The following is a 14,449-nucleotide window of genomic DNA, read 5'->3' on the forward strand; positions in this document are numbered from 1 at the left end:
AGCTTAAACAGAGAGCATTTTTCTACCTCCTTAGGACTTACTCTTTCCTCACACGCTCCTAGTTTTTCCCTAAATCTAATGCAGAAAAGGATTCATAGAGGCATGTGGGTCAAGGGCGAGCGAGCACAGCTCCTGTGCATCACGATGTGTAACTCCACCTTAAAACTGTCGTTAAGAACTTGCTAGAAATTTGGGCCAATGGGTCACCGAGTGCATTCCCAAGTGGGTGGACACTGCTCACTCAGTCTCTAGCTGCTGCAGCTGACACAGAACAGCTCAGGAGCCCCGTAGCCCCAGGCCACACATCCATCAGCAGCATGTTTCATCAACATATACTGTGGCATCTGGTAAAACCCGGGTGCTTATACCTCTGCGTGAGAAAGAGCAATTCAGTAAATCTGGGGTGGGCCCAGGCATCTGCATGTTCTAAATGTACCTAAGTTGATACTTTTTGTCTTTTTGTTTGTTTGGGGGGGGCGTGTGCGCGCACGCGTATGTATGTATGTGTGTGATGGAGTCTCACTCGGTCACCCAGGCTGGAGTACAGTGGCCCAATCTCGGCTCACTGCAACCCCCACCTCGTGGGTTGAAGCAATTTTCCTGCCTCAGCCTCTCCAGTAACTGGGATTACAGGTGCACGCCTGGCTAATTTTTGTGTTTTTAGTAGAGACGGGGTATCACCATGTTGGCCAGGCTGGTCTCGAACTTCCGACCTCAGGTGATCCACCTGCCTCGGCCTCCCAAAGTGCTGGGATTACAGACATGAGCCACTGTGCCTGGCCTAAACATACATAAGTTGATGCTAATAGAGATGACCTTCTGTTTACACTTGAAAAACACTGACGTAGTCAATGTCCGAATTATTTACTTGAAGGACCAGTAGCACAATAATAATAGCTTTACATGGATTAAGCTCTTTCTATGGGCCAGTGCTGTAGAGATTATCTCACTTAATCCTCAAAAAAATCACACGAGATGTATGTTATTATTGTTCTCATTTTTATAGATGATGAAGCTGAAGTTTGGAGAGAGATGATAACTTGCCCACTGTCACAGTACTGATACACCAGGGGAAGAGTTCTCTGACTCAGGTGATCCAATGTTACTGTCTGAACTTCCAATAGCTTCAGTATACTTTCCATGCATTATACACGGAAGAATAATCTTCTCGAGAATTTTATCTTTTGCCTTAAATGTCACAGGTATATCTACAGCCAGTTCCTCATACCACAGATGCATTTGATAATATTATAAATGGAATTTTACACGAAGGAATATATTTTGTTATTCAGAACCATTATAGAAATCAATAATCCAAAATGTGAATTTATTGCTTACTGTATGCAAGACTGATTACATGTTACATGCCTTCAAAATGCAAAGCCAAAGGTTAAAAGGGGATGTGATTTTTAAAATTTTAAAATTATGAGGACTTCAGGTAGGATGGGCATGGACTGATTTTAAAATTCTTAGAAAACTTTAGTTAAGAGTCAACTCTTGAAGCTCGAGAGAGAGGAGACAAAGCTGAAGGTAGTAAACATTTGGAAACTGTTATCTCAAGCAATTGCCAGAGCATGACACCTTGGCAGCTGGCCTAAACCAGCAGGTGAACACTTGGGAGCAAGGTATAGACAGATAAGGATAACTGAAATGATGGAGTCAGGGAGGGGAGGCTACCCATGGATAAAAAATGGTTTTAAAAATCACTCTTTAAAAGACTCTAGAACGATGAAGGTTGAAAGGGATTAGGATCAAAGCCAATGAAATTGTGAATAATTAGATGAAAGTAAACATGAACCTACCATTATTTCCCAATCCTCACAACCTGCATAACTAACCCCATAGCAACCCACTGGTGAGGCTTTTCTGAGCAGCCCCCCGTATAGCTCTCCTCTCCTCCTACAGGTGACAGTATGGAGATGCCCTACTAATAGCATTATTTGGTCAGTGGGGTATCTCAGAATCCTGGGGGCTAGATTTCAGGGTGGCCAGAGGGTGGCCACCCAGTGCCAGGTGGCTCTGTGCTTTAAGGCAGAGTAATTGACCTCATTTTTTATGCTTCTATAGGCCTCTGGGAAAGATGTAGAGGCTGGAAGATGAACAAACCTGAGACAACACAGCTTTGCATGGTAATAAAGCATCAAACTCATTGAAGACAGGAACCTGTGTCCATTGGGTCACACTTCAGAAAAGTTTATTTTGCTTAATATGGATAGAGAACATACAGTCGTTATTGGAGAAATATGGAAGCGTGTGTGTGTGTATATGTGTGTGTGTGATCTTTTTCAGTCTTTTTCAGACAAACAAATGCTGAGAGAATTTGCCACTACCAAGCCAGCACTACAAGAACTGCTAAAAGGAGCTCTAAATCTGGAAACAAATCCTGGAAACACACCAAAACAGAACCTCTTTAAAGCATAAATCTCACAGGACCTATGAAACGAAAGTACAATAAAAAAAAATCTAGGTATATAGGTAACAAAATCACAGTAAATGGAATGGTACTTCACATCTCAATACTAACATTGAATGTAAATGGCCTGTATGCTCTACCTAAAAGATACAGAATTACAGAACGGATAAGAATTAACCAACCAACTCTCTGCTGCCTTCAAGAGACTCACCTAACACATAAGAACTCACATAAACTTAAGGAAAAGGGGTGGAAAAAACATTCCATGCAAATGGACACCAAAAGTGAGCAGGAGTAGCTATTCTTATGACAGACAAAACAAATTTTAAAGCAACAGCAGTTAAAAAAAGACCAAGAGGGACATTATATAATGAAAACAGATCTTGTCCAACAGGAAAATATCACAATCCTAAATATATATATACAGCTAACACTGGAGCTCCCAAATGTATAAAACAATTACTAATAGACCTAAGATATGAGATAGACAGCAACACAATAATAGTAGGACTTCAATACTCCACTTACAGCACTAGACAGGCCATCAAGACAGAAAGTCAACGAAGAAACAATATATTTAAACTGTATCCTGAAAGAAATGGACTTAACAGATACTTACAGACCATTCTACTCAACAATTGCATAATATACATTCAATTCAACAGTGCATAGAACTTTCTCCAAGATAGACCATATGATAGACCACAAAACAAGCCTCAATAAATTTAAGAAAATTTAAATTATATCAAGCACTCTCTCAGACCACAGTGGAATAAAACTGGAAATCAACTTCAGAAGGAACCTTCAAAATCATGCAAATACATGGAAATTAAATAACCTGATACTGAATGATTATTAGGTCAAAAATGAAAACAAGATGGAAATTTAAAAATTCTTTGAAGTAAACCACAATAGTGACACAACCTATCAAAACCTCTGGGATACAGCAAAAGCAGTGCTAAGAGGAAAGTTCGTAGCCCTAAACACCTAAATCAAAAAGTCTGAGAGAGCACCAAAAATCTGAGGTCACACCTCAAGGAACTAGAGAAACAAGAACAAACCAAACCCAAACCCAGCAGAAGAAAGAAAATAACCAAGATCAGAGCAGAACTAAATGAAGTTGAAACAAACAAACAAAAAAATGCAAACGATAAATGAAAAAAAAACTGGTTCTTTGAAAAGATAAAAAAAAATTAATAGATCGTTAGCAAAATTAACCAAGAAAAGAAGAGAGAAAATCCAAATAAGTTCAATTAAAAATGAAGCAGGAAATATTACAAATGACACCACAGAAATACAAAACATCATTCAAGGCTACTATGAACACCTTTATGCACATAAACTAGAAAACCTAGAGAAGATGGATAAATTCCTGGAAATATACACCCTTCCTAGCTTAAATCAGGAAGAATAAGATACCTTGAGCAGATCAATAGCAAGCAGAGAGATTGAAATGGAAATTTAAAACTTACCAACAAAAAAAGTCCAGGACCAGAAGGATTCACAGCAGAATTCTACCAGACATTCAAAGAAGAATTGGGAGCAATCCTGTTGACACTATTCCACAAGATAGAGAAGAGGGAACCCTCCCTAAATCATTCTATGAAACCAGTATCACTCTAATACCAAAACTAGGAAAGGGCATAACCAAAAAAGAAAACTACAGAGCAATATCCCTGATGAACACAGATGCTAAAATCTTTAACAAAATACTAGCTAATCAAATCTAACTACATATTGAAAAGGTAATCCACCATGATTAAGTGGGTTTCATAACAGGGATGCAGGGATGATTTTAACATATGTAAGTCAATAAATGTGATACAACACATAAACAAAACCAAAAACAAAAACCGCATGATTATCTCAATAGATGCAGAAAAAGCATTTGACAAAATCCACCATCATTTTATGAATAAAACTCTCAGCAAAATCATCATACAAGAGAAATACCTCAATGTAATAAAAGCCATCTATGACAAATCCACAGCCAACATAAGACTGCATGGGGAAAACTTGAAAGCATTCCCTCTGAGAACTGGAACAAGGCAAGGATGCCCACTCTCATCACTCCTTTTCAGCATAGTACTGGAAGTCCTGACCAGAGCAATCAGACAAGAGAAAGAAATAAACGGCATCCAAATAAGTGAAGAGGAGGTCAAACTGTTGCTGTTTCCTGGTGATATGATTGTTTACTTAGAAAACCCTAAAGACTCCTCCAGAAAGTTCATAGAACTGCTAAAAGAATTCAGCAAAGTTTCTAAATACAAAGTTAATGTCTACAAATCAGTAGCTCTTTTATACACCAACAGTGACCAAGCTGAGAATCAAGAACTCAATACCTTTTATAATAGCTGCAAAAATAAACTAAAATACTTAGGAATATACCCAACCAAGGAGGTGAAAGAACTCTGCAAGGAAAACTACAAAACCCTGCAGAAAGAAATCATAGATGACACAAACAAACGGAAACACATTCCATATTCATGGATGATAGAATGCATATTGTGAAAATGATCATACTGCAAAAGCAATCTATAAATGCAATGCAATTCCCATTAAAATAACATCACCATTCTTCACAGACTTAGAAAAAACAACCCTGAAATTCATATGGAACCAAAAAAGAGCCCACATAGCCAAAGTAAGACTAAGCAAAAAGAACAAATCTGGAATCATCACACTACCTGATTTCAAACTGTACTATGAGGCCATAGTCACCAAAACAGCATGGTACTGGTATAAAAATAGGCACGTAGACCAATGAAACAGAATAGAGAACCCAGAAATAAATGCAAATACAGTCAACTGATCTTCGACAAAGCAAACAAAAACATAAAGTGGAGAAAGGACACCCTACTCAACAAACAGTGCTGGGATAATTGGCAAGCCACATGTAGGAGACTGAAACTGGTTCCTCATCTCTCACCTTTTACAAAAATCAACTCTAGATCAATCAAGGACTTAAATCTAAGACCTGAAATGATAAAAATTCCAGAAGATAACATTGGAAAACCCCATCTAGACTTTGGCTTGCACGAGGATTTCACGACCAAGAACCCAAAAACAAAGGCAATAAAAACAAAGATAAATAGCTGGGACCTAGTTAAATTAAAGAGCTTTTGCACAGCAGAAGAAACAGTCAGCAGAGTAAACAAACAATCCACAGAGTGGGAGAAAATCTTCACAATGTACACATCTGACAAAGGACTAATATCCAGAATCCACAATGAACTCAAACAAATTAGCAAGAAAAAACAAACAACCCCATCAAAAAGTGGGCTAAGGACATGAATAGCCAAAAAATGGGCTAAGATATACAAATAGCCAACAAACATGAAAATATGCTCAACATCAGTAATGATCAGGGAAATGCAAATCAAAACCACAATGTGATACCACCTTAATCCTGCAAGAATGGTCATAATCAAAAAATCAAAAAATAATAGATGTTGGCATGGATGCGGTGAACAAGGAACACTTATACACTGCTGGTGGGAATGTGAACTAGTACAACCACTATGGAAAACAATGTGGAGATTCCTTAAAGAACTAAAAGTAGAACCACCATTTTATCCAGCAATCCCACCTCTGGGTATCTACTCAGAGAAAAATAACTCATTATACGAAAAAGATACTTGCATACGAAATGTTTACAGCAGCACAATTCGCAATTGCAAAAATGTGAAACCAACCCAAATCAATCAAGTGGATAAAGAAACTGTGGTGTGTGTGTGTGTGTGTGTGTGTGTGTGTGTGTATATATATATGAGATGAAATAATACTCAGCCATAAAAAGTAATGAATTAATGGCATTCGCAGCTACCTGGATGAGATTGGAGGCTATTATTCTAAGTGAAGTAACTCAGGAATGGAAAACTAAACATAGTATGTTCTCACGCATAAGTGGGAGCTAAACTATGAGGATGCAACGTCATAAGAATAACACAATGGACTTGGAGAACTAAGGGGAAAGGAAGGGAAGGGGATGAGGGCTGAAAGAATGCAAATTGGGTGCAGTGTATACTGCTTGGGTGACGGGTGCGCCAAAATCTCACAAATCACCCCTAAAGAACTTACACATGTAACCAAACACCACCTGTTCCCCAATAACCTATGGAAATAAAAACTAATTTTAAAAAAAGAAAAGAAAAATTTCTTTTTCTTAACATGGATAGAGAACATACAATTGTTATTTGAGAAATATGGAAGAGTGTGTGTGTGTGTGTGTGTGTGTGTGTGTGTGTGTGTTCCACTAGTTACCACTTGGATAATCAGGAGGAAAGAGGAGACATCAGCTCCTTAACCTGTCACAACAGGACCTGGAATGCCAAAGCTCACCTGGGACAGTCCTAGTGAAGCCACCACTTTCCCTCCTCCATTGTGTAATTCTTGGTTGATTATCTAGATTTTGAGAGGAGTTCCTTTGTGGGTTACTGAAATTCTAGGATTATCCTGATGAACGAAAGGGGTGAATCCTGGAAAGAGATCAATTTGGGGATAGATATCACTTTCCCTAAAGGGGGATGGGGTAAAGAATTTCACTGTGGCTGTACAAAGAAAGGAGTTCTCTGAAAGGAGAACTTATCAGAGGACATGGAGCTGAATGAGGAATTGGAGTGCATCCTCAAATGGGCTCACTGTGATTCTGGTATACCATAATGCTTTCAGTGGAAGTATAGAGAATAAAGTGAAGAAACTGCAAAGGGGAGCATGGCCTGCCCAGTTCCTCCCTCTCTGCTGAGAATCATATGGAGCTGGTAGCATCTTATTGCAGGGAGTTGCAATCGAGGGATCATAGGAAGTGGTTGGCAGCCAGTGAGGGGTGGGTGGCCCATGGAGAAGGTCAGAGTCATGGCAAAGAGCATCCATTGAGAAGATGCACCTCCAGGACACAGCTAGAGGATGACACTGCTTGGGAGTGAAAGAGGCTAGAGCTTGGATCACTCAAAGAAGGGGTAACTGTAGGACAAATTCAAGAGAGTTTTTATACAGCAGGTAATAAACTTAACATCTTACCCCTGCACACTGAACATGTAAATAGTTTCAAGAAGGGTTTAGATAAATTTGACTGATAATATTTTAGGGCTGGAAAGGGATCTAGAGATCGCCTAGTTCAGTAGTTATCAACCATGGCTGCACATTGCAATCACTTGAGGAGGTTTTAAAAACATTGACGTCCAAGTCCCAGACCAACGAATCACAACCTTTGGGATGGAACTTGGGCATTAGGATTTTTTTTAACTTTTTATTTTAAAATTGTAGGAAGTTGCAAAAATCATACATACAGTCTCATGTACCCTTCACCTAACTTCCCCCAATGGTGATTATCATCTTAAATATATGGAAGACAATACCAAAATCAGGAAGTTGACGTTGGTGCAATGCTATTAACTAGACTACAGACTATTCATTTTTCACCATTTTTACATGCATGCATTTATGTGTTGTAGGGGTATGTGTCTCTATGCAATAAAAATTAGTATTTTTCCCAAACTCTGCAGAAGATCCTAATTCACAGTAAAGGTTGAGGACTAGGAGTCTAGTCCAGCCAATCCTCAGTTCACAGGTGAGGAAACTGAGTCCAGAGTGGCAAAGTGACCTGCCCAAGGACACAATCATCTTTTGGAGGGAAGGCAGTGGACTTTCTTAGTCCAGTGCTCTTTGCTATATATTAAGTTACCTCTGCTCCTTTATGGGTTACAGGTCACTAATGTGCTACTGAAGAAGAGCTGATTTCTTGGGGCAGAGTCAGGAGGTGGAAGAGGAGTGTGCCAATTTTTTAGGTTGCCTTAATTAAAAGACAAACACAAAAACACAACTTTTGGTAGTCTTCTAACATTATTAGGTTATTGAAAGACATTTCTAAAATAAATTCATAAAAAGCATGGGCTCTGGTCAATAGTAAGCACCCTCCTCCCCAACTCCCACAACAATATTCATTAGTATTATCAGAGAATTCTGGCCTAGAGGGATCACGTGTTGGGCATCCTGTCGAAATTATTTTATTCTTTGTCTTTCTCCCCCTGCGGCTCCTTTTATTTGCTCCATGTTGCAAAGGGACCTCTAGCAGCTGAGGTCAGCCCCCTGATCGTCACTCCACGGAATGAGGAGCCACGGTCAGGCTTGTTAATATGACCTCCTGCCATGCTGGTCCTGGGCATATTCCTCCCTCTCCACTGGCAGCATGCACCCAGGCAAGTGTGAGAACTGACTTACTCTCTGTAGGACTTAATGTCTTCATTTGATGTGCTTTCCCAGCCTGAACAAGACACCGAAATGTTTCTTCTTTCTACAACAGCCCTCTGTTGAAAGCAGCACATCCAGGGAAGTATGTGGAAGGGCTCAATGGCTCCAGCCCAACCCCATCTCAGCCTAAATACTTCACCTGTCTCTGGAAATCCTTCCGTCTGAGGCATTTGAACCAGAGCAACTCCATCTTGAATAGGATCTAGATAAAATGAGGCTGAGACCTACTGGGCTGCCTTCCTAGCCGGTTAGGCATTCTAAGTCACAGGATGAGATAGGAAGTCAGCACAAGATATAGGTCATAAAGACCTTGCTGATAAAACAGCTTGCAGTAAAGAAGTCAGCCAACTAACATGGTGAAACCCCACCTCTACTAAAAATACAAAAAAAGAAAAAAACCTTAGCCAGGCATGGTGGCAGGCGCCTGTAGTCCCAGCTACTCGGGAGGCTGAGGCAGGAGAATGCCATGAACCTGAGAGGCGGAGTTTACAGTGAGCCAAGATCACACCACTGCACTTCAAATGCACTTCAGCCTGGGCGACAAAGAGAAGACTCCGTCTAAAAAAAAAAAAAAACAAGCCTGCCAAAATCCACCAAAACCAAGATCATGATGAGAATGACCTCTGGTCATCTTCACTGCTACAGTCCCACCAGTGCCATGACAGTTTACAAATGCCATGTTGATGTCAGGAAGTTACCCTATATAGTCTGAAAAGGGGAGGCATGAATAATCCACCCCTTGTTTAGTATATCATCAAGAAATAACCATATAAATGGGCAACCAACAGCCCTCAGGGCTGCTCTATCTATGGAGTAACCATTCTTTTATTCCTTTACTCTCCTAATAAACTTGCTTCATTTTACTCTACGGACTCACCCTGAATTCTTTCTTACCCTTGATCTAAGAACACTCGCTTGGGGTCTGGATCCAGACCCCTTTCCGCTAACACTTCTATGTGGCATGTTTGTCTGAGACGGAAGAACAAAGCAAGGACATCCATCTAAACTTTGCCTGGAATCTGGGCCCAGGGGAGCTGCAGTGCATGGAGGATCTCTGGAGGGGGTGTGGCAGATTAGAACTCTGCAGCACCTAAGCTCAGCTGGCTTTCCTCCTCTGCCTCTGTTCCTGGGACTTGCTCACGGCTCACAAGGCAGCTTCCCACTGTCAGTCCATCAGCAACAGCCAGTTAGAGTTGGTGAGTGTGAGGAGCGAGACTATTCATGAGCAACCTGTCCCCTGTGCCACTGGCTTATTAAGCAGAACTAGGCATAGACAGCTGGGAACTCTCTGGGCGGCTCCTTTAAATTTCTCTTTGGAGAATGTTAAGCATTCACCAGGAGCAAAGGTTGCAAAGGCTGAAGTTTTCTCTCCATCCCCAGCATTTCCCAAGGGGGTAAAAGGAAGGATCAAAGCTACAATGGGCTTGGCTGCGCTTCTCCAGGAATGGCTGGAGGATGACTTCTGCTTGGTGAGCAGCCATTTATGCCACCCCAGTGCTGGTAGGTCACCTCTCCTGGGCTGAGGAGCAGGAGCTCAATGATTAACTAGAGGAGGCCGTCTCTGGAGGACAGAAAGAGCCTTCTGATCCGGTTAGCCATGCAGACCTGAGCCTGGATTTTCCTTCCCACTCCACTTTGAGAGAAGGGTGGGTTTATTTCCTCAGTTCTCCTTCCTGTAGCAGGAAGAGAGAGTAGAAACCCAACTTCCCAGACACCAACTCCATTTCCACACAAAGCGGTATACCCCAGACCTAAGGGTTCTGGAGCCACACAGACCTGGTTTGAATCCTGGTTCCATCACTTATCTGTTCTGGGACATTGGGCAAGTGCCTTAACCTTCCTGGGCTACAACTTAGTGATGGAAATTAATGGAGTAAAACCTCATTCAGAACATTTTTTCAAAACTGATGCCATCCTGGGAACAACTTGCAGAATGCTATTTTTCTTGCACTGATCAAAAAAAGGTTAGTTACACTAGGTGTCATCCCAGGGAATCAGGTCTCATCACATGGCCCACACCATCTGAGACCTTTTCAGATCCTCTAAGATGCTGAGATAAGAAGCCATCTGGTCTTGGAGGTAATGGAGATGGGCATTGTCAATGACACGGAAGTCTGAGAAGTGTCCTATTCATGCCTTTGGAAAAGACTTCTCTGCCTGTCTGGTTTTTATGCTCTCCCCACACTTTAGGAGAAAATAGTGGTTTTGCTGACTTCATCTGGTCACCTCCGCAAATCCCCCCAACCCCTGTTATTTTGTGTCTGCTGTGTACCAGATCCTCTGCTGGACTACCTATATACACTATCTCATTTTGTCTCCATAACCAAACCAATGGAGTAGGTATTATTATCCCATTTTATACATGAGAAAACCGAGATTCAGATAGATTGAGTCAACTGCCCCAGCCAGTAAGTTAGAGCACCATAATTCAAACCTAAATCCGTGTAATTCCACAGTCTATTCCATAGCCTGTGTCTTCTTCCCCTAGGAAAATGCCTGGATACTTCTGGAACAGAATTCTCCTGGGGTGGGTGGTTCACGCAACTGACCTACTTCATCCCCACTCAGCAAAATGAGAGTGCCATTGACTCTGACGACAAAATGCTGAACTGGAAAGCTCTGCAGTAAAACATGGTGCAGAACAGAGAAAGAACTAAGACATTCTGCACAGACGGTATCATGCCCTCTATGAGGAAACTACTCCAGCTTATCTGTGTTTCAAATGATGTCTTTGAACTATTTATTTTAAATGCCCTAAAAAAAATGGAAAGGCTTCTTTGGAGAGGAAAGGGCTTGGAGTTGCTAGGCTGTTCTACATTCAATAGGCATTTATTGTGCAGCTACAAAATGCTGCATCAAGCATCCAGCAGTGGAAAGGTAATTCAGACACAGTTCCTTTGACAAAACCTCAAAATCCCATGTGAAGTTCTCTTTTATAAAGTAAATCAGAAAAGATGCAAAAGTTGAAGTACAAAAACAAAATAATATAAATGCAAGTAGTAAAGCGCTATTGACTGTAAATAGAAGCACTTAATAAGTGGTTGTTGTTTCTGTTCTTCTCTCTAATAAGTGTATACAGGTGGCTAAATGTTTTTGTTGAGCTATGAGGACCTCATTCTGTGGAGTGACTCAGAAAGTCTCTCAGTGTTAGACTGGAAACAGGTGATGTTCAGTGCATGCAATGCTTGAAGTGTTCCCAGGTATTTAGTTCCAGGTAAATTTTACTGTTTAAAAAAATTGTTTTTACTTGCTATTAAGTGTGTTGACCTTGGACAATTTATTTAATATCTGTATGCCTTGCTTCCTTTTCTGCAAAATGAGAGTAAGAAAGGTGCTTACCCCATTGGCTTTTTGTGAACATTAAATGAGATAATATGTGGGAGGAAAGATGTTTTTAAATAATCAGTTCTTAGCAGTTGGTCATTGTTGTGAGTTACATCATGCATAGTTAAATATTTTTTAAATAATCAAAATTTATTTTCTTACAGGAAAAAGGAGGGACTGAATTGTGAATCCATTTTCTCTGCTTTCAGTTATTTCTACTCCTGAGAAAATGCCTAAGTGCTTAGGGTCCAGAACCACATCCCGAGACTGTGAGTTCTTCCCACATTTTCACATGCGCATGAAACATCTGTGAGTCTCCTTCAAGCGGAGCTTCTCACTCGGGAGGTCTGGGGTCAGGCCTGAGACCTTGCATTTCTAACAAACTCCCAATTGATGCTGGTGCCACTGGTTCTGAATTAAGATGCTTGTTTACCTAGTGACAGCAATAAAAATTGTAGCAATGGTGTCCAGAGGTAAACAGCATACTTTTATAGGGCTAGTCGAATGAACCCAAAATACAAAATGAAAGCAAACCTCACAATCTTCTTGCAATGATTTATTACTCTGAGAGCTCATTTTAGGTGGGATTGTCTCCCTCCGGAGCCTGATTCCTAAAAGTTTTCTATGACTTTGAAATTATCATTTTCCTTTTGAAGGTAGCACAATGTAAGAGCTAAGAAGAGAATGAGAACCAGAGTCCCTCCCAGGTGCGTCTCTAGGTACGTAAGCTAAGGTAAACTACTTAGCCTTTCTTAAGCCTCAGTTTTCTCATTACAAATAGGCATGTACAGAACACTGGCTTGCCTCCTACAGTTGTTTGAGGACTCAATGAAAATGTACGTGAAGCAGTTATCCTGGTGCTGGTGCCTGGTACGTATCAAGGGCACCAGAAACATTAGCTATTTAACCTCGAGGTTTCGAATCCACCCTTTCCTGGAGACTTCTTGTTCCCTACTCTCATGCATCTCTGCATCATGGTCATAACCCATAGCAATGAAAAGCCAAAGTTTCACTCTTTGAAATTTGGATCATGGTGTTTGTCTGCAATAATATCCCAGGACTAGAGCTAGAGAATTTGTTTTGGGTTTGGTTTGTTTTTGTTCATTTTTCAGACACGGTGAGCCAGAAACGTAAGGCTCAGAGATATTTTTAGTTTTTCCAGCCACTAAGAATTCTGGTTGCCAGCAGGGGAATAAAGAAACGCAGAGAAGGGGGAGTGCTAGACTTGCCTGCTTGCTATCCAAAACCACTTGTTTCGTTTCAAAAAGGGTCTGTGCAGCCAAAACAAGCAGCTGTGGCTGCTAACACTGGGCTGAGAGTAGGCACCAGCCATCCAGGAAAGAGACAAGGCAACCATCATCTACCAAAGCTGCTTCAACAGCAGATAGATCAAAGAATCAAAAAATGCATCCCAGGAAGGCTGGGTGAGGAAAGACAGTGCTCTTGCCTTGGTATTTGCAACAAAGTCACAGATCAGGAAGGTCAAAACCTCGCTGAGATGCATGTGGACAGATGTCCAGGACATGGTCGCTGGCCTCAGGGAGCCCACAATTTTATTAAAGAAGCAAGATTGTCAGAAGTAAGGACCAAAACTAGTGTATACAGAGAAAGGAGAAAGATTGAGAGGAAAGAAGAGGAGAATCAAGGAGGCAGAGGTTAAAGGAAGGAAGGGATAGAAAAGAAAAGAAAGAGAAAGAGGGAAGGATAGAAGGGGGGAAAGTACGGACTCTATTTCATGACTGCATCACAAGCATTGACGAAAAGAAGAGAAATCTGTGAAGACATGAAAGCAGGCACTGTGTCTTGCATCCTGACACCCCGGGAAAAAGGAAACAACTCACTTTAAAAGCCACGAAGAAGAAACGCTCACTCAGAGAGAGACATGATGGGTTTTGGCAGCTTGTCATACTGGGAAGGGCAGAATTGGGTTATGCTGTGGTTTAAATGTGTCCCCTCCAAAAGTCAGCCAATGTGATAGTATTAAGAGATGAAGCTTTTAAGAGGTGATTAGGCCATGAGAGCTCCTCCCTTGGGTTTGGAATTAAGTTCCCTTATACAGAGGTTTGGCACAAGGAGTTGGCCCCCACTTGTCCTTCCGTGTTCAGCCATGAGGACACAGTGTTCCTCTCTCTGGAGGATGCAGTGTGAGGGCGCCATCTTGGAAGCACAGAGCAGCCATCACCAGACACCAAACCTGCTGGTGCCCTGGTCTTCCCAACCTCCAGAACTGTGAGAAATTTCTGTTCTTTACAAATTACCTAGTCTCGGGAATTCTGTTGTAGCAGAACAAAAGGACTAAGATAAGTTACCTTTTTTTAAAGGAAAACTTTGATAAATATTCTTTGTCCTCTATTCCTTTCACCTATACCCCATGAAGCTGAGGGGATAGGGGGAGTAAGAGGAGGAGCTGAAACAAAGAGGTCAGCAGCCCCTAAGCCCCAGTCAGAAGCCTCCAAAACTGTC

The sequence above is a fragment of the Mandrillus leucophaeus genome, unplaced genomic scaffold (genome assembly GCF_000951045.1).
Source record: "Mandrillus leucophaeus isolate KB7577 unplaced genomic scaffold, Mleu.le_1.0 Scaffold172, whole genome shotgun sequence".
NCBI lineage: Eukaryota > Metazoa > Chordata > Mammalia > Primates > Cercopithecidae > Mandrillus > Mandrillus leucophaeus.